This window comes from Chrysoperla carnea, chromosome 1, assembly GCF_905475395.1.
Source record: "Chrysoperla carnea chromosome 1, inChrCarn1.1, whole genome shotgun sequence".
In the NCBI taxonomy this organism is placed as follows: domain Eukaryota; kingdom Metazoa; phylum Arthropoda; class Insecta; order Neuroptera; family Chrysopidae; genus Chrysoperla; species Chrysoperla carnea.
The window spans coordinates 89,864,593-89,891,119 of record NC_058337.1 but is presented as its reverse complement, the minus strand read 5'-3'; positions in this window follow the sequence as shown (position 1 = coordinate 89,891,119).

Here is a 26,527-nt window from a genome sequence, read left to right as displayed (position 1 = left end):
TTAAATAAAAAACAAATTGGCATAATTCTATACATGAGTAATCGGTAAATTTTACACTGATGTATGAAGTCCAGCGCAAAACGAAAACTTGTCAATTTGGTCTTTGAATAAAAGTGTTAGATTAAAATTTCCGAACACTGTATATTGTAACCGATGCGATAGATGGATGAGTGACTTGCTTCCATGTGTGGTAAACAATAGATACGAGCGAAGGTACTTTTTTTTCCTATATGTGTGAATAGAAATATTTTCTTTATTGATTTTTTTTTGTACTTGAAATATTTTGACATCAAAGACACAACACAAAAACACTCACATTTATACGTTTTTTGTGTGTTCTGTTGTTGTTTTTTTTTTTTTTTCGTTGTGTCTCCATCAAAAAAATTATTCTCTTTGAATGTAACCTAGATATATGGAGAGATCATCTCTTTTACACAATGTGTCAGGAGTTCATTCACTAATATAAAATAGAATGAGTTCGACTACTGTTACATACTACCAACTGTGAACATGAAAAAAAAAACTAAATAACAATTACTGGTGCTTTGCAAGAGGTATATGGTAGCTTTATTATATGTGACGTCATTGTACTAAAAAAAAAAACACAAAATATAAGGAAATAAGAGAAGCAACCAACCAAGCAAAGCAACTGAATCAACAACCAATTCAACCTATAGCTATGGTATACAATATTATATAATATAGGACGAAACAGGATGTCCTTTTGCTTCTGTAATACATGTACATGCTATTATTTTTGAAGTTATAAAGCCTTGTGTTTAAAAAATGATGTTGGATTATATTGGAGATCGTAAACGAACCATCTAAAATTTATGAAGTTATAAAGTTTACGAGTTAAGTGTATTATTTTTTAACTTAGGTTTACCAAATTACAGAAAATTTGAATAAACATTTTTAGGATTCCGTATCTAAACAATGTTTCAAATTGAATCCTTTTGTTAAAACTTTAAATTCGTTTTTGGATAGCAGTATCAAAATTTATTAAAACGTTTATAACTAAATATTAACATTCAATCTACCTTGGGGTAGAAAATAAAATTGGGGTAATTTTCTTTAAACATATCCAAAGTTATCTCAAATGTAAACCGCTAAGATTCGATACCAATTTTGTTTTATTGTAAATGTTTAATCAATTAAGACGAATTATTTTATTATTTTTTTCTAAATAAATTTTATAGATGTTATAGACATAGTTACAAATTTTTATGAACACAATTTTTATTTGAAATTCAGATCTTGAATAATCCGAAGATCAAAAATTATCTCTCTGTAGTAAAAATTTGATTGAATTGCAAATAAAATTTGGTGGCTGTAAATTGTAAAGTTTACTTTCCGTTCAAATATTAAGCCCGCATTCAAATATATTTGTTTAGACTTTTAAAAGAAATTCGACAAATTCCTAAACTATTTATTTTATATTTAATTTACTTGATTTAATAAATAAAGAGTGACCAAACAAGCTTATCTTATTAATTATTTCTCTACCTGTATTTTCCTTATCACGCGAGATTTTCGTTATTCTTTTATCAAATTCCATTTTTTACTCCCCATTTTAAAGCTTAACGTGCTGTCTAATGGCGAAAAATAGACTTAGGATATAAGGATGAATTTTTGTTGACTTCGAGCTGAGACATAGTTATTGAAATAAATACAACGATACTTGAAATAGAATTGTATATTATGAAATTTTATTTAAAAAATACAATTAAAAAACATACAACAGACTTACTTAGCAACATGTAAGTCTGTTGTATGTTTTCCAGCTGAGATTGATTTCATTTAAACTTTGTTTGCAAGTTTTTGTTTTTTCCAGTCACACATTTCTCTGTCATGATTTTATCAATTTACTGAAGAATCCAACAATAGGCCATTAATGACACATCATTCAATAATAGATAATATATTCGTGGCGATGAGTTATCGCGAAAACCTTGAACAATATTCCATCTCGCACAATTTATATTTAAGTTTTGCATTCTCATTTATTCAAAAGAAGAAGATAATGGAAGCTGTTTTAACCAAAACAGGAACAAAATTATTAACCTTTGTTTCTCTTCAAAGTCATTTTGGGGCTTTCTGTTCAAAAGCATATAAAAGCTTTAGCTTATAGCAAAATTAATTTTTAAGGTAATATGGTAACATTGAACTTATTTAAAATTTCTAGATTTTTTACAAGTGATATTTGTAGTTATTAGTAAATGTAAGTGAATGAAGTGAATGTTAGTGAATGAAAGTGAATTTTTGAATATTTCCCTGCATCTCAGTGAAGACATTCTGTATATGTATAGGTTTACGACATAAAACAGTATTTTCCTGCGTGCTACTGAAAATCTGTATACCTAGCGTATGAGCAACATGAATATTCATATGCCTAAGCACTAGATGACACCTTCAGTGCTTAAATCGGTTTGTTTGTTACAACATTCATTCAGGTTATATGTATGATGGTATGTAGGTATGCCTTTTACATACTATAGCATGGCGATGGTCAAATTCATATTCATTAAAGTAGTGGTGGTTAGGTGTTGTTAGTACGAGCCATGATGGAAACATAGTGAGATGGTGTATGCAGTCAATTTTCACTCTTTGTTACACGTTAAAGGTGTTTGATGCATGTATTTGAGAGTACCTTTACTTAACAGCAATATTACCATATATATCTATACTTCCTTCAAAAATACCTACATAATCCTTTCTATGGAATGTACTTAATTCGTCTTACATTGTGAAATTCCAACAAATAATGATATTATAAAATATATGAATTAGGGGAAGTGTTGAAACTCTTTATGCATTCACGATATGTTAAATATGGAAAGAGTAATGGAGTAAAATAATCGGAAAAGCATACTGATTAACCAAAGCAAATATTTTCACTATCTTCAAGAAACAGAAATTAATGACAGTACCAAATGGCTTCAAACATGTTCAATATAATAACGTTGAGTTTACATTGTTTGGCTTATGAAAAAAAGAGTGTGCTTTACAAATATTTTTAAATACATGTAGTGGTTTTGAACGCTGGTCTCTGATATAGATTCCCGTGCTCTACCACTAAGCTTTTGGGTCTCTGTAGATAATAAATGTATAAAATTTGAAATACTTATAGTATTCCATGGATATTGTTATGTTGCTGAAACGTAACTGTCTCTCTGTATATTTCACTAACTTATATCTCCCTCTCAATGTGATCATACTTTTCGTAATAAGCTTGATCTCTTCCTATCTTCACTAACTTATATCTCCCTTTCAACTTGATCACAATTTTCTTGAAAAGCATGATCACACATTTTCGTAACAGTCTGATTCTCCAGATTACTCCCCCAAGTCAAGCGTGCCTAAATAATTTTACTTCAAAAATTTGTATAATAAAACACTAAAAGAAATGACTATAATTAAAAATATTTGAAAATTCAAATTTTGCAAACTTATGACAAAAATGGCTATGATGAGCTTTATGAAACTAGTGAATTGAATGCAAAATTATATTAATAAATAACTGAATAACCTTGAAGCTAGTTATAAGAAAGGAAAAATATTTAATATTAGAGATTCTTATAAATAAAAATGCTAAATTCTTGAGAGAAACATTTACCGATTTCTGTAAATAAGGAAATTAAATACTTGACAAATATAAAATATTTACTTGCTAACTAACATGTTCAAAAAATTTCTTCTTAAACCAATTACATATACCTGGTGATAAGAACATTGAAACAGTCATGCAAATTTCAATGGGTATTTAATGAAGATTGATGACTTTTCCAGAAATTGATCTGACAACTCAGAATATGTCAATAATTCTGCATCGCATTTTGACATACTTGAGGTGTGAGTTTTGAGTAATATAAATAAAATAGATTGATGAAATGGACGTAAAGAGCATAGAGTGTTTGAAACGTGAAACAACTATATCAGATTCGAGTCGACTACGGTAAGTACTGGATATTATTCGTATGACTACTTTAGTTTTCTATTTGAATATATTGCTTTTTTTTTATATTCTCATGAACACTGCCACCAACAGCATTTAAAAAGTTCCCATATCACATAAAAAAAAACTTAATTATATTTAATTAAAAATCATTCTGCCATGTTATCATATAAATTGAGATTAAAAATGTTGGTCATTTGTCCATACATAAATGTGTCATTAATTTTTTAGATTTTTCACATTAAATCTCAATTTTTTAGAATTTTTTACATAATATACTGAGTAAATTATTCTGAGTAGAGTAATACCGATTTTCATGACCAAATTCGCATTTTTAATTTTTTCAATGCTTGGGTTTTTACTCAAATTTATTACAAGTTTAATTTGAACACATAACACAAATTTGTCCAGTTTTTACATTTCATAGCACTCTGGTTAAAATTAAAAAATACACTTTTATAAGTAATAAAATGTAAAAACTGGACAAATTGATTTTACGGTATTGTCCGAATGCTGTTATAAAGAGAAATCATCTTTACTAATTGACTTTTCTTCACAAACTTCAAACCCACCTCGAAATCCTTTCACTATGTAGCATGAAATTGAAATTATCACTAAAACTTTACAGCTCGAAACATTTGGATTTTTGATTTATGATTTCTGATTAATTTATTCATGATATTTTAAAAAATAAATCAGCAGAGCTTGGTGGCTTTTACAATAATTTCTTTGCATTTTACGAATAGTCAAATTGAAGTGATATACCATTTACATTCTTTAAATTATGAAAATAGAATATATTGATTTAAAATGGTTCCTCATAAGTAATTTTCAATTAGTTGTTATGAGTATTGTATAATTTAATTAACGATTTATCGAATTTCGTAGACAAATACAATATATTATGCAGAACAGGCAGGCACTTTACATAACCATCTCGTAATAAATATAGACGATAGATACATCGGTCTGATTTTGAGAGAATTTCTCTTCTTAGGTTGTGAATAGAATACTATTGTTTACCTACCTGAGTATCTTTGTATAAGATATATCTTATTGATAATTGGGTTTACCTAGAAATCACTATTCAATATATTTTCAATATGTAATAATTGGAGTTCATTGTGCTTGGTTAACTAAAAGGTTTTTCCCTACTATATCAGTTACATTGATGTGAAATTAGTATAGTTGTGAATTTACTAGGTTTAGCCTAGGTATCTAAGATTCTCTCTGGATTTATTACTTCAGCAGGGTCACGAAAAGTCAAAAATAGTTAATACAAAATCTATGATACTTACTTTTTGTAGCCGACAAGGTGTGAGTTTTCTTATTATAATTTTCTTATGACTTCTTTCAAAAAGGAGAAAAGCCTCCCTTCTCGTACAATATCTTATCAGTAAAGAGCCCCCCAATATGACTTTAAAATTACCCTGAAGGATAAGCATTAATTCAATGTGTATAAAAGAGAACTTCCCTTTCGGTCCAACATTTTTGTTTGAAATTTTTTCTGAATCTTTGTTACCTTTTCCTTGAAATTTTTTCACTTTTCTTTTGACAAGTTAATAGTTCTTTACAATGTTAGCTCCATAACTCTTGCGATGTTAACAATGAACCCGACAATAAAAATAATTTAGAATTATCTAGACAATTCTTAAAAGAATTAGAGAATATCGTTTTATATTACTTAAGCAGAGATGGAAAACGTATAAAAGTAAAATATATGCAATAGAACATACGTGAAAGTTCTAGAATTTGCTAGACTGTATGGTAACAATTGATTTTAACTATATAAATCGCGCACAGTGTGCGATACCGGGAAATTACAATACAAACTCTTCAAGTTAACTACAGAACGAGTCAAGTTTTATCATCTATCAGAATAACATTAAAATAAAAGTATTGTGAAATATATTGTATTTGTATGTATAAGTAAAAAACTCAACAATAAAAATTCGTAATAGTATTTGAGTATAGACAGTTCATTTTTTCATTACACAAATTTGATTACGTTAAGCCCGCTACACTTCTTATTCACGGCAGTGTACTGTTTGATGATATATTAGGTTAATAATTAGTTAAAATTGTATTAATACTTTCAACTTTCTGATAAACTAGGCATTTCTCGTCCGTATCTGACATAGTAATAACATAGTAACAAAAAATTTAAACTTGATTTTTACTTACGATATTATTGTGAATCACAAGTATCAAATTGAATTGGTTAGGAAAATTTGTTAAGGTTCCTTTAAGCATACCCACTTAACTTTTATTCTTAAGCACCCTAAACAATACCATGTACGTTCTGTATATACTTATAGAACAAAATTCAAAGAAAGAAATAACTTATACATACACAACACAAGAACAAAAAATAAATGAAAAATAATAAAAAATGATTGTAAACCTCTGGGGAGAGACGATACTCTACTCACTTCATCTAGAATAGTATATAGTACTTCATTTCATTGTTAACTTAATGATAGAAAGTTATGGCTTTCAACTCAAAAAAAAATCTTACTTCAGTACTTAAAAGAACTCGACCGAGGAATAAATATAATATTATTTTTAACAGTTTTTTTTGAACTCGGTCCTGTCTACTGAATACTCACTTGGTGTACAAAACGTTAAGGTGTCCACGCTGTAGAGTTAACATTAAAAAAAATGTATGTATATGGGTATTTGAACTTTTATTATTCTTAACAAATAATTCAATCCTTTTTTTTGTTCTTACTGAAGGTGCGATAGAAAATTCATTAGACTGGGAACTGGTAAATGTAGAAAATGAGATTTTTGAGGAAGGAAACTCCAAAAGTTGGAAAGCCTAATAAGCAAAAATAAATTCAAAAATAAATAAAGTAAATTTGTATATTTATACTTACCTGTGATAATACATACTGGCTTGTTAATGCAGTGTTCTTTTAATAATTTTACTTTTGAGTTCTGTTAGGATGTGTTGTATGATTTTAAATGTCCTGTAAATGTTATAATTGTCACTGTTCTGTTTAGATGACGTGGGCTGCTACTGATCTCAGTTATCAATGCGGCCCTAAAACCTACAAAAAAAAAATAAAGTAAACTCAATCATCAGATCATTTCTGTGCAAGTGATATATCTTAGTGAGATATCTTTAAGAAAAAACAAGCAAACGATACAGATTTGTTACTCAAATATTTTATAAACTACATGTCAAAGTTGTGGTACGTGGAGGTTTTGGACAACTGGATAAGAGAAAAGTAAAATTAAAAAACAATTTTTCCCCAATAACTTAAAAGCATTAAATGAAAAAAATTAAAAGTTGTACCTGATGTATTTCTGAACATTTTCATTTTTAACCCCCTAATAGAAAAAAGAGGTGTTATAAGTTTGACCGCTATGTGTGTGTGTCTGTCTGTGGCATCGTAGCGGCTAAAGGGATGAAACGATTTTAATTTTTTGAATTCGTTTGAAAGGTAATTTAACGGAGAGTGTTCTTATATACATATATTTCAAATGCCAGTTTAGGGTTCCGTATCCGAAAAAAATTGTCGTGGGTTTTTAAGCTTTGTAAATTTCACTTGTATATGAGTTATTACTGGTCTAAAGGGTAAATATGGAAAATGTAGGTCAGAGTCCTAGAAATTCTTAGGGGTTTCAGTCTAGCTCAGCATTCCGAGGGTAGCATACTTAAGATAAGGGGACTAGCACGGGAAATTTGGATTAAAATTGTTAAGATTTTCGAAATTCTTAAATAACTTGAACAGAAAAAAGCCAGAAAGTTATATTTGTCGCAATCACACAAAAAAGTATCAACAATTAACTACTCTAAAAAAGAAAATCACAATTTTTGATGAAAAACCTGTCCTTTCGGATTAAATTCGACAAAAACTGATAAACTGAAAATGACCTGGTCATCTACCGAGGTCTGCATTAGTACTTTGCATCTACAACAAAGTATCTGATTTGTTATGGCGCATTTTCTATGTTTAAGTTTGACTGAATTGATTATTACAGCCCCGAATCTAGCAACATTAAACAATAAAGTTGTAGAAAATAAATTTTACTTAACTGATCAATCAAAACAAGAACGTACTGAACCAGAATCTTATTGGCATAGCCTTTAAAAGTCAAATTCACCACCAATTTTACGATGATACTATATGTGTTGTGTGAATAGTAAAGAATTGAATGAGGTAAAATTCGTAACATGAAATGGCATAAGTTTTAACAGTTGCATAACAAGTGACACAATTTATATTTATCTTCAATCTAGAGATTGTATTTTTTTGTATTACTATTTATTTTGTATATCTTTTTCTATTTTGAAATGTCTTATGTAAATTTATCAAATTTGAATATGATCACTTTGTTATGTTTGTATCTACAAGTCATACATAATCTTTTTGATAATAATAAATGTTTATGTTATATAAAAAACTTTTTGGATTAAAGATACTCATGTAACATTCATGCCATAAATACTGGATGTAACAGTAACTTAGATAGTATGTATAGTAAAGAAGCATCTGTATGAATATTATATTCACAGAATACGTTAATCATTTGAATTAATAAATTTAAAAATAGTTATAGAAAATGTAAAAGTAAAAAAAAAAACATACGTAGAGTGGAAAAAATGTTTAATAGCCGACGTAATAGTTTCATACCCGACTTGTATATATTTACATCAACGAAACATGAAAATGCGTGATTGAAACCATTGGGTGGCTTAAATCTGCCGAGTATTTACGAAAAAAAGCTATATTTCAAAGGATTTACAATATTTAACTACTAGGGGGTCCCAAATATTTCCCCGGTAACCAATAATGTAAAGAGTAAAATTATTTTACAAAACCTTAACAATATAATAAAAAATATTCTCTGATGTTTCTCTTGTGGAATATTTTGGACTACCCCTTTGGACTTCTCCCGTTTTTATTATTCTAAGCCTCCTTCATATAAGATCGCCTAGCTCCCTAACGGAGCAACTTGGTACCAAGGTACCGAAGTCAGCTAAATCGACTTATTTTGTGGTGTGCTATACGTGGTAGCCCGTTGCTCACAGTTTTTGACGATCATTCTGTATAATATAATACGCCATTATTTTCTTTATTATATCTGTTGGGAAAAAAAAGATCAAAATAAAAGATAAAAAACTTAATTCAATACTTCTCTATGTTTTTAAACAAATGTATTATCTATTTATTTAAGTAAAGAAAATATTGACATCCATTTGTTTATGGCCCTTTCGAAAACAGGCAAAGTAGCAAATAATAGAATATGCATTTTAAAAATTTCAAAAAATTTTTGTTTTCATTACATCACTTCAATTAACAAATAATAAAATAATAACCATATTGTTTTATTTTAAAATAACGATTGCTTAGGTATATATTTTTATACCATGTATTATAATGAAATCTATTAAGGTAGGCTAAGTTAAGTCCCACGTTTGTGGGACCATGGTATATACCATGTGTATACCATGTGTATATAAAATATATCAAGGTATGCTAAATTTAGTCCCCAGTTTATAACGCTTAAAAATATTGAAGCTACGAACAAAATTTTGGTAGAGGTAAAATTTTGGTAAAATGGACTAATCTGTCTGTAACCACGATAACTAAAAGAGATATCAATCTGAAATTATAGATAGAAAATTAAAGTTAGAGATAGAAAAGAAGTTTAAATGTAAAAATGTTTTTTTTTTTTTTTTTTTTTTTTTTTTTTAAATAAACAATTTTTGAAACATTTGTCCGTAAACTTGTTTTAAACTGTTTACCAGTGAAGGCGCTAATTAGGGTTGTTTATAACATAAGCTTTATTTACTGAAAAAGTGAGAAGAAACTCTTAGTAATTTGTGTTTAAGAGTGGCTATCATTCTTTAATTACAAGACGTAAAAAAACAATTGTGTAATCAACACGGTCTATACACAGTATTTCAACAATTAAGGCAGTCAATTTTTTGTTTGCACTAGTTAAATAAAACTTTATTATAATTTTGATCAATTTAACTAACTTTTGTTTTTTTCTGTATATTTTAGTGTTCATATAATACAGTAGAATCTCGATAACTTAAACCTCGGTAACATAAAAACACCTCTGTTACTTCAAAAAATACTATGTTCCCTTCCCATCAGAGCCCAAAACCTCTATAACTTAAAATACGCAACCTCTATAACTTAAATAAATAATCTCTGTATAGGCCCTCAGTAACTACATAGAAACATGTACATACCTCTATATTAACCTTTACCTAACATAGACCCTTGATAACTTAAAACCTCTATAACTTAAAATATTTTGTGTTTCCCTTGGACTTTAACTTATCGAGATTCTACTGTATAATATAATCTGAGCGTGTTAGTGTTATTGTAAATTTAAACATTTTCATTATTTTATTGAAACTTTTATCGATATTAAACAATCTTATTTATTTATTATTAGCATGTATGTCCGGCACCTGTATGTCTAAGGAGAAAATAGTGACTGTTCAACTAAAGAAAACTTAATTTCAAGAAAATTCGAACTCACTCGGTGAATGAAAAAAACTGAAATTAATGAAAATGAAATACGGCTACATTAATTACCACCATTCGAAATTTTAAGATCTTGATTAATATAAAACAAATTAAAGTGTTCCAAACAAGCAAAGTTGTTAAAAAAAATATAACTACAATTTTTTATTATTATCGTAGTTTTTTCCTTATGAAACATGTAGAGGCATATATAAAAATATCTGAAAATGTATCGACCTTTATTGAAGATATTATTTTTATATTTCGATATACCTTTAATCGAAAAAATAATTTATGGGAGTTCTTTCGAAGCGTATTTTCAAATAAATTTGAAAAACTTGTTTTTTTTTTCTTCGGAGCCAATTTTATGATATACATACAGACCACACCATAAAAATTATTTGGACTTACCTTTTCGAAATACTAGTGTACTTTAAAACGAAAACATTTTTTCGTAAAATGCATTTGAGTGGAAGACATAACTTCTTGGAGTAGAAGTAAGAAAGTTATAATTTAAAATACACCTTTGATTAACTATTGATATTTCAACGAGTTTCGTTTACTTTATACATGTTTTGTTTTAAATGAATATTTAACTTCTCCATACTTTATACCGCATTTCAAGAGTTCTCCAATATTATTATTATCAGTACAACATGAATTGTGTCTAGATCAAATGATTGATCTCTCTTTTTTCTTTCTCAATTTGATGAGAAAAACTTACACAATTTTACTTCTTTCAATTTTATGGCATACGAGAGGGATCGTGTTCTGTTACTTGTACATCGAAGTATACGTACAACCGTAATAGTTTATTTTCTTATATTTTACTTTTAGCAAAATTATTCTGTAATTTTATTACATAACATTCTATCGATAAACTTTCTCTGTTTTAGTTTTTACACATCATTTTATGATAATATATAAGGTCCTCGCAAAGTACAGGATGGTTTCTTTGACGGCCTAAAATAGTGTTGATTAATGTTGCTATCTTTTTTTGTGTTATATGCTCTTCAATTTTGTTTCATTCTATAATCACAAGTTCAAAATCAGAGATTGGAATACCTCATTAGCTTTTCTCGTACGAAAACAACAACCGAACTATGAAACAACTAAAGAAAACAAAATACCATAAAACTTTTCGATAATATATCCGAATACATAACGATTGATTATTCGTAGATAAATTATTCGGATAATGTCCAACTCGGGTTCAAATGTGAATAACGTATTATGACCAACTGTGATAAAATATGTGAATATATTTGTCTAAGTATCAGAAATAACCTAGCGTAGCTATTTTAGTTTTATTATTGAAACACATCTTTGAACGTATTCTTTTAAAGAGCACATAGGTAAAACACAGCACATTAGTTTCACTTTCCGAAAAAAGGCTTTGCGACGTTTTATTCTGAGTTTTCACATATTCAGTGAATGAAATACTATAGAAACGGTCATCAAAACAATAAAATACTATAGAAATGGTCAAAATGACAGAGATAAGGAGTACATAGGTACATAGGTAAAAATATTGACTTGTATGGTAATGTTTCTGCTAAATGGCTGAGTTACCTCCAATATGATTGACTAGTCAACAGCTTATGTAAACCATAATCCAAAAAGAACGTTTCCATTTAGTACTAGTAAAAGAAGCCGTAAATAGATTCTGGTGCGACCCTTAAGGTTAATACAAATAACTTCCCAGGAAAATAAAATTATAAAAAATTTAAAAAAATAAAAACTCGACCGACCAAAGCGACATGATCGAATGTTATGAAATTCTTTTCGAATCATATTGTCGTTAATACGCTTCGATCGGCAAATCAAAAAAGTCGATATCATTTTTTGTTAGCGCGATATCGGCCAGGGAAAAGTTTTAAAATAATCTTGCTCGACTGGAAACGACTCGGTCGAATGTTATGAAATTCATTTCAGGTCTACGTACGTACGTACCCACACACACACACCCATACTTATTCTCCAAATTAGTTTAATGTCTAGTCCTAACCATGAAACGTAAAGATATTACAATAACTTCCTATAGTGGGAATTTAATAACAAAAATAACCTTCATACAAAAATAAATTTATTGTTTTGTTTCAGATTTTTCCACAGCTGCCACTTTCTGATACGAAAAATAAAACGGTTACGCATAAAGGTAAAAATTAAATATTATTATTACTTGAAAATAATATAGTTATAAACAAAAATAAATTTCAATCCAACAAAATATTAATCCAGATAGAAGAGTATATACATATATTAAAACGAAATCTCATTTAATAAGAAACATAAATTTGAATATTTTTTATTTCAACACTTAGGAATTAAAACTAAACTAGAAAACGAAAAAAAAAACAACAGCAACAACAACAAAACCAACTACAAACAACACAAGCCGAGAAAAACATAATTAAACTTAAACGAGAAAATATTTTAATAAGGTATTTTAGGGCTTAATAAAAAGTTTATATTTATTATATAAGCCTTAAACTTTCAAATCAACATAACCGTATCCGCCTAAGGTATTAATGTGGTGTTAATTAAATTCCATTTCAATTCTTTTTATTTACTTTTTTAATAAAAGTAGTTCACAGGTGTGTTAAAAATTTTTTTTCTTACTGTATTTTGTCTGTGTTTTTTTACATAGGCCTAGGAAAGGCGTGTGTAGTTCGTGAACAAATTTTTTCATTAAACAAATTATTTCAGGTAAATTATGCGAACTAGTTCAGTGACGATTATCATTATAGTTCTTTAGATCTTCTTATAAACTTAATTTATTTATAATTTATTATATATGCTGCGTGTAAAATTTTCAAATCGATCAATTCGAAATCACTGTTGTTAAAATAACGTTTATTTATCTATAAATATATAGGAGACTTTCTATAGATATAGATAGTCACTCATCACGATATCTCTGGAACTATAAGACCTAGAGACTTGAAATTTGGCAGGAATATTCCTTTTGCTAAGTAGAGGTCAGCTAAGAATGGATTTTACGAAATTCTACCCACAAGGGGGGTTGCGGTGATGTTCATGAATAAAAAATTTCTCTGGAAATATAAGACCTAGAGACTTGAAATTTGGCAGGAATATTTCTTTTGCCAAGTAGAGGTCAGCTAAGAACGGATTTTACGAAATTCCACCCACAAGGGGTGTTGCGGGGGTGTTCATGAATAAAAAATTCATATTTTTCAATTATGGCTTTGGCAATTATATTATAGCAATCTTTATCAATCTTTACTTTTAAACCCAGCGAAGCGGATGGGTATCACTCTTGTTTGATATAATATCCAAAAAACATCAAGATATTTTGTAAATTTCAGATCGGATTTTCCAACCCATATCAATCATTTGATGCATTTAAAAATAGATATAAATAACACATAACATACACAGCAAAATGAAGTTGAATTAAGTCTTTAGATTCTTGACTCTAGAAGTATTTACTTGTTATAAAAATGTCAGCAGTAAAGTAAGTGCGGTAACTTTGATTCAATAAATTTTATTGTGTACACTGCGGCTGAAGGCTGTTATATTGGGATGATATCATTTATCAAAATTGTTCTTTTTGATAACTTTACCTTCGACAGTAAAAATTAGTTTGCACTGATACCCCACATTTGATTTTCAAAAATTATTTTCCATTTTCATATTCTCAAAATCTAATTTCCTAATCTCCACTCACTAGAAACAACAATATATTTTTTTAAATCAGTTCAAAGAACTCTTCTTTTGATTGTGGGATTCAAATTAGAATTTTTACTGTTTACTATTTGATTCTTGATCTAATATTCCAACGAGAGATTAGTGGATCAAAGACTTTACTTCCTCAATGCTTAAAAAATTAATATAAAGTCTATATTTAATGATGAGAAAATAACATATGTTGCGGGCAAAAAAAAAAAAAAGATTAAAAATAAATAATTTCTCTCGTTTTATAGAATAACTGCGAGCTATAATGTTACATTGATTTTAATTAATTTTATTACAATTACCATCTAAATTTTTGAAATATAATTAAAAAATAAAATAATTTATTTAAATTAACGATATTGTAACAAAATTGTTAAGACTTGGAGCACATTCCATGCTGGAATATACTTTTATATTTAATTGAAAATTCAAATAGGTCACATACAATTCACACAAACAAAGAAAAGGACACTTGAAAATACACACAGACGTATATATTGTGTTTTATACAGGCTGTTTAAAAACACAGGCAAAATATGTGCACAGAACACGAGCGATCAATCTGTTAAAGAACTACGTACACCAAGGGCTTTTTTGATAAATTTTTGTGTACTAGAAAATATATATTATCCTTTTATTAATAAATAAATTTATACACCATATATTTAAGTTTGATTGTTATTTATGAAGTTGTGTTAGATATTTCGATACCAAAAAAAGAATAGAAAATTATCCAAAAAAATTTGAAATTTTATTTATCAATTAATCATCCTTTTATACGTATTTTGTGAAAAATTCATATCGATACACTGAACGATTTATGAGAAATTAACTATCAAAGTCAGTGTTTTAACCAAAAAAAAGGTTTTATTTTTATGCACAGTTGCTAATTTCGGTATGATTTTCAAGCCCACAACTTGAGGAATATTTATTAAGAATTTTATAACACTTGAAAAAGTATTTATTGACTAAAAAACCAACATTTATTCCGACTTCTTCATACACCACCATGTAAAAAGGGCTATGGTAATTATTAATTGTAAACCGTACAGAAAAACGACTTGAAATTTATACAGAAGGCGCATTAAATACATATTAATTGACACGCAAAATTTCAGTTTCAGAACACTTTCGTTTTGATATAGATACGCCATTAAAATCTAGACATACTCAATAATTTCCAATAATAGACCTCGACTGTTGTAATCTCTCAGTAAACTTTGTTTCATTCTTTTCAGATTTTATTTAAAGCAATCGGGTTTTAAATTATTTATTTTATCCTTTTTTTTCAAAAGTCGAAATGTTTTGATATCTATGAATGTTTCACATTATTTTTAAGCAAAAATTCTCTCTATGTGGATACATTAAATTTGTAATACCTTTTTACGAGATTCGGGCCCTCAATAGCATCATTGTAAATAATTGTTAAAGAAATTGTGAGCGTAATTATTTTTAATGAATAAACTACCCGGAAATTGAAACAATGAATCTTGTTCTTTTATAAAAAAAATTGTCTTGTTTTAAACTTTTGATAAAAAAATCGTGAATAACTTAAGACATGTGTATGATTAATACTAGCCGAAAAACAAAATACCCTTGTTTTAAAGATATCCTGTATTGTTTGTGTATAAAAATCTGATATATCTGTGTACATGGAATCAAAAAAAGATTTCAAAAGAACGTGACATTCGCGCAAGGAATATTAAATACTTATTGTCTAGTTTAAAGTAGAATGTGAAAAACGATTTTACATCAAGAAAATGTACAACTCATTTTTATTCATAAGTTTCTTTTTATTTTTAACCGACTTTAAACAAAAAAGGAGGAGGTTATCAATTCGACTGTATTTTTTTTAATGTGTGTTATATCAGAACTTTCGACAGGGAGAACTCATTTTGATTGTTCTTTATCTATTTGAAAGCTAGTGCTTCTCTTGTGGGCCCATTTCATTTTGGTCCAGTTAAGACAATTGCATTCATTTTTGTATCACAAAATAAGAAACTTTTAACAAAAAGGAAACCGACTTCAAAAGAAAAACTTTTTCAAAACAAATTAATATGCACTAAAAAGTAAAAAAATTACGATAATATAATGCAGTTAAAATTATTGTTATTTTTAGAGTCGATGTCAGCCAAGCTTATGTAGCAAAATGTTCTGTCAGAGTTGTTTCCTAGCTGACACCGACTCAAAAAATAACAATAATTTTAACTACGTTATATTATCGTTATTTTTTTTACTTTTTGATATTAATTTGTTTTTGAAAAGTTTATCTTATGAAGTCGGTTTTCTTTTTGTTAAAAGTTTTTTAGTATGTTATTGTACAGGATGATTTCATTTACGAACTACATTATGAGTTTTTTATTCAGACTAAACAAAACCAATGAAGTTGAAAATTACGTTAACTTAGATATATAACGCCGGCAATACGTATGCAATGACAAGGCAAAGCTATAATTTTAGCTTGGTGAGATCTCTGACGTGAGAAAACTTGTGTTTTTCTTGTTAGAAGTCAGTGTTATGATTGTGTTAATGAAAATAGAAAAACAATCAACCAAAATTTGTATCGTGAGGTGACTCGATAAAGTCACTGTCAGTTGCGATGACTTCTGACTCCTTTGAACTGTTACTGAATATTTAATCTAATTATTGTTATTTTTTATTCACAATACTTATATTAACTATAGGCACTCGCCTCTACTAAGCTTACCGCGTTGAACGCCGTATTTCAATTTATGTTCCGCGTATGTATCCTTTGTCAAACTGAACAAAAGATAAGGCTATAACTTTGTAAAACTTAAAGTGATGTATTAGATATTCAACCAGTATGAAAATTTATTTATTTTTCGTCTAAATTCATGGAGTTATACCAAAATTAATCATCAAAGTTGAAAATAAGGTAAAAATAATTTTACTACAAGTCTAAACTTGCCTTGGCGCTCGCACTACCTTAATAAAGATGTTATTCAACATTTATGCTAGAATGGTATAGGTTGTAGTAGTATCTTTTATGTAGATGCCAATAATTATTTTCTATTTTACTACTTCCTAAACTTATAAATATATTTAGAGATGCTTCTCTACAATCAAAAGCCACAATTCATCCTAACTTATAATCGAAATACCGATGTCATTTGAAAATTTTTATTTTTTGGAAAATTTTTGATATGTTGATCCCTTTATATAACCACTAGATGTAACCACAATATCTAGAAGTATAAGCTTGTTTGAAAACAAAATTTTATTAGATTCTCAGAAAAGTATTTAAACAGAAAATGTCAAAATTGACAAAATGTTGACAAGGGATTTACTGGGATATCACATAATGACATATACATACTTAGGTACATGTATATCTCTATACTGCTCCTTATATAGTAAACATCAATATTTTACAATAAAACAATATTATTAAGTTGTGGAGAAAAAAAATTGGTGGGAAAATCCAAGAACCTCTATATACAAGTTCGTAAATTTTAAAGGTCCGAAGATTTAATCTTTTTACTAACTTATCGGATACCTTCAAAGACTGAAAAATTGGTGCAATATAAAGTAGAATATAACTTGTACTGTGTTGTAAAATTTTAAATAAACAAGTGATAACAAACAATTTACTGAGTTAATTATTGAAATACCATGTATAGACAGTGTTGATGACGCAATCGTTTGTTTTTTGACAACACGTAAGTGAAGAAAGATATACACTTTTAGAAGGCCACATTTTCATAACTGATATTCCCATATAATACATACTATGTTATTATTATTAAACCTGAAAATATTTAAGAAAAGAAAAAATATTTTTTCATAAACATAACAGTTTTTTTATAAAACCACAAATTAGCGTAAAACTGTAACTTACATTTTCTCCAAAACATGAGAAAAAGTTTAAAAATTTATGGGTATCTTCAATTATTCTGTTATTTTATTTTTTTTAAAGGTTAACACAACTATCACTCATCGGATTATATTAAGAGGGTCAAGGGGCGAATTTTGTTTGCAATTATTTTGTTCTCATAACAGTCGTTGCAAAGCAGGCAGATTTAACATGGAAAAAAACATTTCTAGTGACCGCCGCATTATTCTACATAAATCTTTTATTATCTCAGCTTATTTAATTTATAAAAGTAATTCAAGTGTAGATTATCAACACTGTCTGTACCGGGTATTTCAACAAGTAACTCATCGATTCTTTCTTTTCATTTGTTATGTAGGGTTATTCAACATAACTAATTAAGCGGCATTAACGAATTTTTATCACCAAGCCAACAAGCGGATAACATACCTTCAATTTTGCGCATTAAAATCAAAGCGTATAAATATATGTCTTTACTTTTAAGGTCTGAAAATAGACTTTAAACAGCCATAAAACATTTTATATAAGTAACGAATTCTCCCCTTCTATTTAGCTTTCACCCGAAATGACACCTCAGAAAGAAGAGACAGCGTGTTTTCCACGAAAAATTTCTTGTATTCTACTTGATTTTAGATTAAGCCAGTTCGTAAAATCTCATGGCAATTACTCTAGTTATTATATATGTTTGTATACAAATTTTAAACGTCAAAATCTTTCGATTATCTACCTAAATTTTGAAACATGAAGTTAAAAAATTTGTAAACTGTTGTTGCTATTTCGAACCCATAAAATGGCTGCAGTTTAAAATGTAAATAATTTTTTCAATCAATTGGCTCTTGGACTACTCATAGGTTGCCTATATTGTAGATAGAGGTAAATAAATAGAAAGATTTATATACTAGGCTTGTTATTATGTAACAAGGGTCGAAAATGAATTTAGTGGAAAAATTGTAGTCTGAACAAATATACAAACAATAGGCGGCGCACCAATGTTGTTGATGATTGTGATATGAGTTGAATAAATGTATTGTCATCGTTTTCATATTATTTTTTTATTAAATTGCTTATTTTTCTACATCTTACATGGATAATGGACATTTGTTTCTTATGTTTTGTATAAATGTATTCCTCATTTTCATTTTCCTGTCAAAATTTTAACTAATTGTGCAAAAGTTTAAATATGTAGTAAGAGGCTTAGCTTTGTATTTTGGGTTCAAGCGACGAAACTTGATACACGTGTTCAGAAGTCCTTGTTTTTCGACTAAAGAAATGCTAAAGGGTCATAGAAGGATCTCGTTTTCAAGGGCTATCTACCTTTAAGATCGTTTTACTCTGGTTTCTTGAGCCTTGTATCCCAAAATTAATGATTACACTTAAATCAACTATCTGATGCTCGTTTCAGACCCGTTTCTTGCGCTGGATATCTCCAAATTGGTAATTGCATGTAAATCTACTATCTGAAGACACCCGGTGACCGTTTTAAAAATGGCAGCGTTAGACTACAAGATCCATAGGTTGGTAGGTCGCTTGGCATGAATCAGAACTTATACCATCATTACGTAATACAAGAAAAAGTTATAGAGGAAATTGTACACGACTGGGCGATAAAAATACGGTACAATTTTGAGTATTCTACTGCTGCTTAGGTACTGTACAGGTTCAACCCACATTAATGGACAACTCCACATTTTTAAGTACTTTTTTGGAGACCAGCGAAGAGAATACCTCTGCCTTCGCAAACTTAGATTTTGACTACACAAGGCAGTATTCAAACAGAAAAATCACATACAGCAGTTTTGTATTACAATATAGTACAACGCAAAGATTAAAAGAGGACTTCGAAACCATTTACATTTTTTATAGGCTTATGTGGTTTGTTGGTGAATAAAAAATTTTTGATTTTACTTTAACTTATTTTATAAAAAACTTTTTCATTTGTTTTAATAGAAGTAGGAAAGTAAACAAGGCCTACGTAGAGACATTTATTAAATGCAAATCAATTGAAACTGATCATGTTTGGATGATTTTTCACACGGGAAAATTTTTTTAAAATGCATTTATTTTGTTGAATTTAAAACCCGTAAAAAATATGAGCATAAAGGTGAAAATAATTGTAATAGCTAATACAAATAACAAATATTTATTTACCTACACGTATGTGAGGTTGTGAATCCATAAATACCAATTTTCGTTAATAGATAAATTATTTGAGCATATATTATCATTGTATTTTGTTCATATTATTATTTATGTGCAGTAAATTTCACAATATAAAATATCATAATATTCTAAATGAAATTTATCCAGTAGGAAAAAGTATCCGACGAATAGTCCAAGAAAGAAAGAAATTGAGGCTGGGTAGATTTTCTTTAAACACGTTCCAATACTTATTGAACGATGTAAAGGAAAGCCTACCACTTAAAAAAGTTTGACTCATTTAGAGGGGGGAGACACAGCCTCTTAAGATCAGAAGATTTTAATGCTTTTTTATAAACTCTAAAAAATGAAGCATTTATTTTTATTTATAGTTTGATGTAAATCTGAAATGTGAATTTCTGGAACATATGAGTGGGATATTTATTCTCATCGGTATCTCGTTTTCTTATAAAGACGTAAAAATCGTGACCAATTACCTTACCTTGAAGAGCTAGATTTTGCGATTCGAACTGAATTTGAATTGAATTTTTTAAATTGATATTTCATTCTGTATAAAACGTAGTTTAAACGAATTTATTAACAAAATAATTATTCATTTGTTAAAAATATGACAAATATTTTCCTGCAAAGAAAATTATACCAAGCGAAACCCTTTTTCTATCGAAGTTATGTTTAAAATTATCGTTTCTATCTGCTTGTACCTGTACCATTTTTATCAAAATTGTTTACGTAAATCGGATTTTTTTAGCTTTCGTTCCCAGATTATTGATAACATATATAGTGTATTTTTACCCCGACTACGATGAGGGTTATGTGTTGGACCGGTATGTATGTATAAATGTAGGTATGTTTATATGTTCCCTCATATTTTCTAAGCCACTTAACATAATTTGCCAAATGAGGTATCGTTGAAAGCGTCTTGGTCGTCCGCTGGTAATAGGGTGGGTATAGGGGTCCTATTAAATTAAATATGTACCCTCTAGACGATGTAATAAAAAGTCATGAACTAAAAAACTTTTCATCCTGTGGAAAAGAGATCAACCGACTTCAAAGACGACTTTATTTATTACAATAATTCCAGATGAAAATATTTGCAATCTTTCATACTTTTTAGAGCGTGATTTTGGAATCGGAATGTTAGTTTTTTAACTTCATTCTTTTCTGAACGCACAACTTTGGTAGATTTATAATTTTTTATCATTCGAAAAGTATAGGAACATATTTTAACCAAATCCACCTAATTTATAATTATGTTAATGGTTAAAAATAATGGTTATAATTGTTCTATTTGAGATGTTTTTTAATTGCAAAGCAGTAAAGTTTGAAAGCAGAGAAGTACTTAGTAATTTTAAGTGTATTCATAAGTCATATATCGGACATTGAGCTGTAAACTCCCGAACTAAAATGGGGTGTTTTATAAGTTTGACCGCAATGTGCGTTTGCTGTCTGTGTGTCTGTCTGTCTGTGGCATCGTAGCGCCTAAGCGGATGCACCGATTTGGATTTTTTTGGTTTTGTTTGAAATATAATTTAATGGAGAGTGTACTCATTTATGTTTTATAAGTGCGAATTTGCGATTCCGTACCCGAAAAAAATATAAATTGGCGATGATCTTCCAAATCGGCTCAGTTTGGAAAAGGGTATAAGAAGTGCTTAACGAATTTAATGGACAGTGTTCTTAGATATATTTCAAATGCGAGCTAAGAGTTCCTTACCTAAAAAATTTGTCGGGGTGTTGTTTTTTTTTTTGTAAATTTCATTTGGTAACATCAGGGATGATTCAGCACTATATTGCATATAAACTGGAAATTTAAATTTAAGGTTGGAGCAAGAGTTTAGCAAAACATAAACAAAACAAACAAAAAATTGCAAACATCTTACTCTTTAAAAGTATTTTTATACTTATTTAATTATTTTCTCTTTAGAATAGATAAATATCTGCTTGTTTCTACGATCAAATCTTTGATATATCACATAAAAGCGTAATGTTTTGTTTTTGTGTCTACAAATATTACATCATTTTTCTACGATTTTAATGATATTATTCCCTTTAAAAAAAGGTAAAAAGAATGCTTACGGATATAGTTATAAAAGTTCCAACAAATTACTAAACGAATAAATTTTAAATGTCTAATACAAAATAATGGAGAATAACCTCTCTGCAGTTTTTTAAGATAACATCATACTTAAAACTGCCACATACCTTGTATATTCTACGTATACAGGCTGATTTTAAAAAAAGAACTTCACCCGAATATATCGAAAACGTAAAAGGGAAATCATAAAAAGTGAAAACTCGTATTGGCTTATTATTAAAAGGAATTAAAATACGTCATTAAGTTTTTTATTATATGGGGACGCTTTCATCGTCAAACAAGTGTTAGCTTTAACCTAATTTTCAATCTTCGATTTCGAGACTTAACGCTTTTTAAGACTTAACAATGTAAGAATAGTATAGAAAAAAAATTGTAGACAAAAGTTACTTGGGATTCGGTAAAATAAGAATGTGTTAAAAAAAGTAGTACGTGTTCTGAAAATTTGCTGGTTGGAAAGAAATAAAAAATATGTATAGTTTGAATTAAAAGTTGACCCCTGTTTGCCTGTGATGGCCTACAAAACAAACAAAATTTTACCTTAAAATGAGCTAATACGTGTTTTCATATATTTTTAACCCCCGAGCTAAAAAAAGGGATGTTATAAGTTTGACCGCTATGTGTGTGTCTGTCTGTCTATCTGTGACATTGTAGCGCCTAAACGGATACACCTATTTATATTTTTTTTGGTTTCATTTGGAAGGTAATTTAACGGAGAACTGAGAGTGTTCTTAGCTATGTATCAGGTACGAGTTTAGAGTTCCGTTCCCGAAAAAAACTTAAAAATTGGCGAAGATTTTCAAAATGCTTTAAGGAAAAACGTAATTTAATGGAGAGTGTTCTTATATATGTTTCAAGGGTGAGATAAGGGTTCCGTACCAGAAAAATTTGTCGGGGGTTTTTAAATTTTGTAAATTTCACTTTTTGATTCTCTATTACTCTGTCTTAATACAGGATTGGAAAATTTTTCAAAAATCATTCTGTATATACCTAGCTGTACCTAGAATAGTATTCTTTTATTGTTTAGTTAATGACTATCTTTACTTTTTGTAACCGTAAAAATAAAAAAAAAAGGAATTCCAAAGTGTACAACAAACGGGTGGCAAGCAATGTAAGGGCAGACAAAAGTATAATAGTATAATCAACATCGATTTATGATATCCTGAAGGTGGATTGATGGATACCATTTCCAAATTCTAATGTTGGAAGAATAAAACATCTGTTTTAAGCATGAACCAAGCACAATATTTCTTCAATCAGAGTAATTTGAATGATAACAAATAAATGATATTATGTTAGTACTAAAAATTAAAGCGTAAAACATCTGTATGATACAACAAGTAAATTTTTCTCAATTCTCAATTTTCCTCCATTTTCTTTTCTCAAATTATACATAAATATATGAAAAACTGAAATTTTTAAGCTATTTGGCCATCGAGATTTTTGTTTTACTCTTCGGAAAGTAACAATTCCCTTATTTTTAGAAAATATGACCGAGACTCATTTCCTATTATTATACTATCCATTACTTATATACTTCCGAAATACAAATAACGTACGTATACTTACTTTGATCTGATTACTACATTCCACCTACACTCATAATCAAACGTTTTGTATAATCACACAAATGCATATACAATAATATCTGCTTTTAATTACTGATGTGCCGTTGTAAAAGTATAATGTGGCTTACACTTTTAAAAGCTTTTTCTTTTCTTTATTTTAATGTGTAATATGGTGATGAGAAGTACGGGTTACTATTATCTTTGTCGAGTACATTAGGATATGTAATATACCTCTACCATCTATGTAATATTAATGTACCATTTTACTCTAAGAGAATGAGTTTTTTCCGGTATAAAACTCTTTGCTTTATTTTTCGCCTTAAATCATGAATTTAATTTTTAAATTAATTTACAATGTAAAATATTTTCTACCAAAGTGTCTGGTTTATTTATTATACTCTAAAGCCATAAGTCGTTGTATCCTAAATATTTTTAGATCAGTAACTTTCATCCAATTCTAGGCTGATGCAGGAGGGCGCAGAAATAAAAGATGCTAAATAAGCATTTTTTATTAATTCAAGAGAGTCAAAGTAACAAAACAAAATTAATATTCAATTTTAAATATACGAATTATTAAAGAAAATATTAGTCTTCACAATCAGCGGGGACACGAAATCGTATTCAAAGGCCAGAAAGTGCGCAGTACATACCAAAATGTGTTGCAGTTACCATTACTACCATTCTAGTTATCAAATATAAGTAGTCTTTGCGATAGCCGAGCCTCTAATTCTTTCATGAAGCGTACTCGCACTGAATAAGCCCATTACTTATGATTGTCATTATTTTTTCTTCCATGAAATTCTGCTCTTTTCATTTCTTGTTTTCGCTGTTCATCGTAGGTTTTTCATCAACCAACCTTTTGTGTGAGGAACAGCTAAAAATGCATCGCATTTAAGATCACTAATGACATTTTACAAAAAAGCACATTAATTATGGCGGTCAAACTTATAGTTATAGTATTTTTTATTATATTTTTCTTTTTTTTTGAAATTTCTCATTTTTATAGACATTTTACTCATTTTACACAAGAATTAGATTCTTTGATATATATTGTTTATTTTGTTCAAGCATTAAACTCCACGAATAATTTTTTTTTATTTTATGCCTCCATGGATATTTGAAAATCGCTTTTTGAAGATTTTCGAAAGACTTTCGCTTCGAATCGCCTAAATGAACAATTTTTTCCCGATTTGGCCCCGTAATAAGAAATTTTTTATTTGATTTACTTTGACCAAGTTTTTTAATTGTGAAAATCGTTTTAAAATTAAAGTACTTATTTTTGGTATTGTAAAAATATCATGCTGCCCGCAGGATACAACAAATCTTAAGAAAGAACCATTTTTTTGATTGAACGTTTTCTGCTCGTTGCGTCTATCTTCAATTTGCTCTTCATTATCAAGACGCTTTTCTTAGCCTAATACGTATGTTGGTATGTAACGGAAACTTTGAACATGATTTTGGCTCCTTTCAAAACGTCGAATGTGGAATACTTATCAAGGACGAATGACCATAATTTAATAAGTTTATTTGATTAACCTGACCAAGATTTTCAGAAATAACGATTTCTATATTGGAAAATATACACATTTATTTGTACTCCCACCATGTTTATACTGAATTTTTGATAAAAAAATAAAAGTCTAAAAAACTAAACTTTGTAACTAGTCGAACTAAAATGTAGAAAATAATTTCCTTAAATTCAAAAAAATCATTTTATCGTAAAAAACTGTGGGGTACTTTTTAAGATATTATTTATTTTTTATTTTTATTTTCATTTTATATGCTTATTGAATCCATCATTTTTTTTAGTATAGCATACAAAAATAAATTCATTTTAATGTAATGACTAATTCCTACATTCACGTCGTTCTCTTTTCTACCTTTAAACATTTTTATTTCATTATTTTTATTTTTATTTTAATTACATTATATTTTTGTAAATTATAAATAATGCAGTAATATGTCAAAGCACGTTTTTGCATAAATATGTACATTGTACACGTTATTATATCATACGAATATACGTACATCCATAGATATAAAACATACCTGTGTTTAATATATTCAAATATATATTGTGTAATATAAACAACCATATGTGTCTACGTCTTTGGTAAGCAGAATAAATTTGGTCAAATCGTCATTTGACAAGCTTTTTAATAAAAAAAAAGTGTATTTCAAGTAGGATTGACCGCGGCTTGTTGTGCAATTGGGCAAGTTGTTCAAATGACCGAATCAGAGGTTCTAGTGGGCTTCGTTCATTACATCAACATTGAATAACTAGCAGTGAACAAGATCTTTTTTTTATTTTAGCGGCCAAAAGTAAAAAAATTACACATTTATTAATAAATGAAAATATTTTGAGCGTTAAGTGTGTCAGAAAAAAAACTTGCCTAGAATTTACAGAAATATTTCACAATTTTTGTATTAGAACGATCTAAAATGTTCCAGATCGTTCGAAAATGATCTAGAATGTTTCAAAATGTGTTAAAATTTTTCGAGAATGATTTGAAAGGTTCGATTATGATCTAGATTTGGCACCTCAAGCTTTTAAAATAGTCATGTATGAGTGACAATAACTGCTTCAAAATTGTTTCAAGATTCCATGACATTCAAGTTAATACACCATGCTGTATCTTTTTTAAATGTTTACAAAATGCAATTTATAGATAACACATATATATTCGAATTTAATTGACGAGGTGTAAC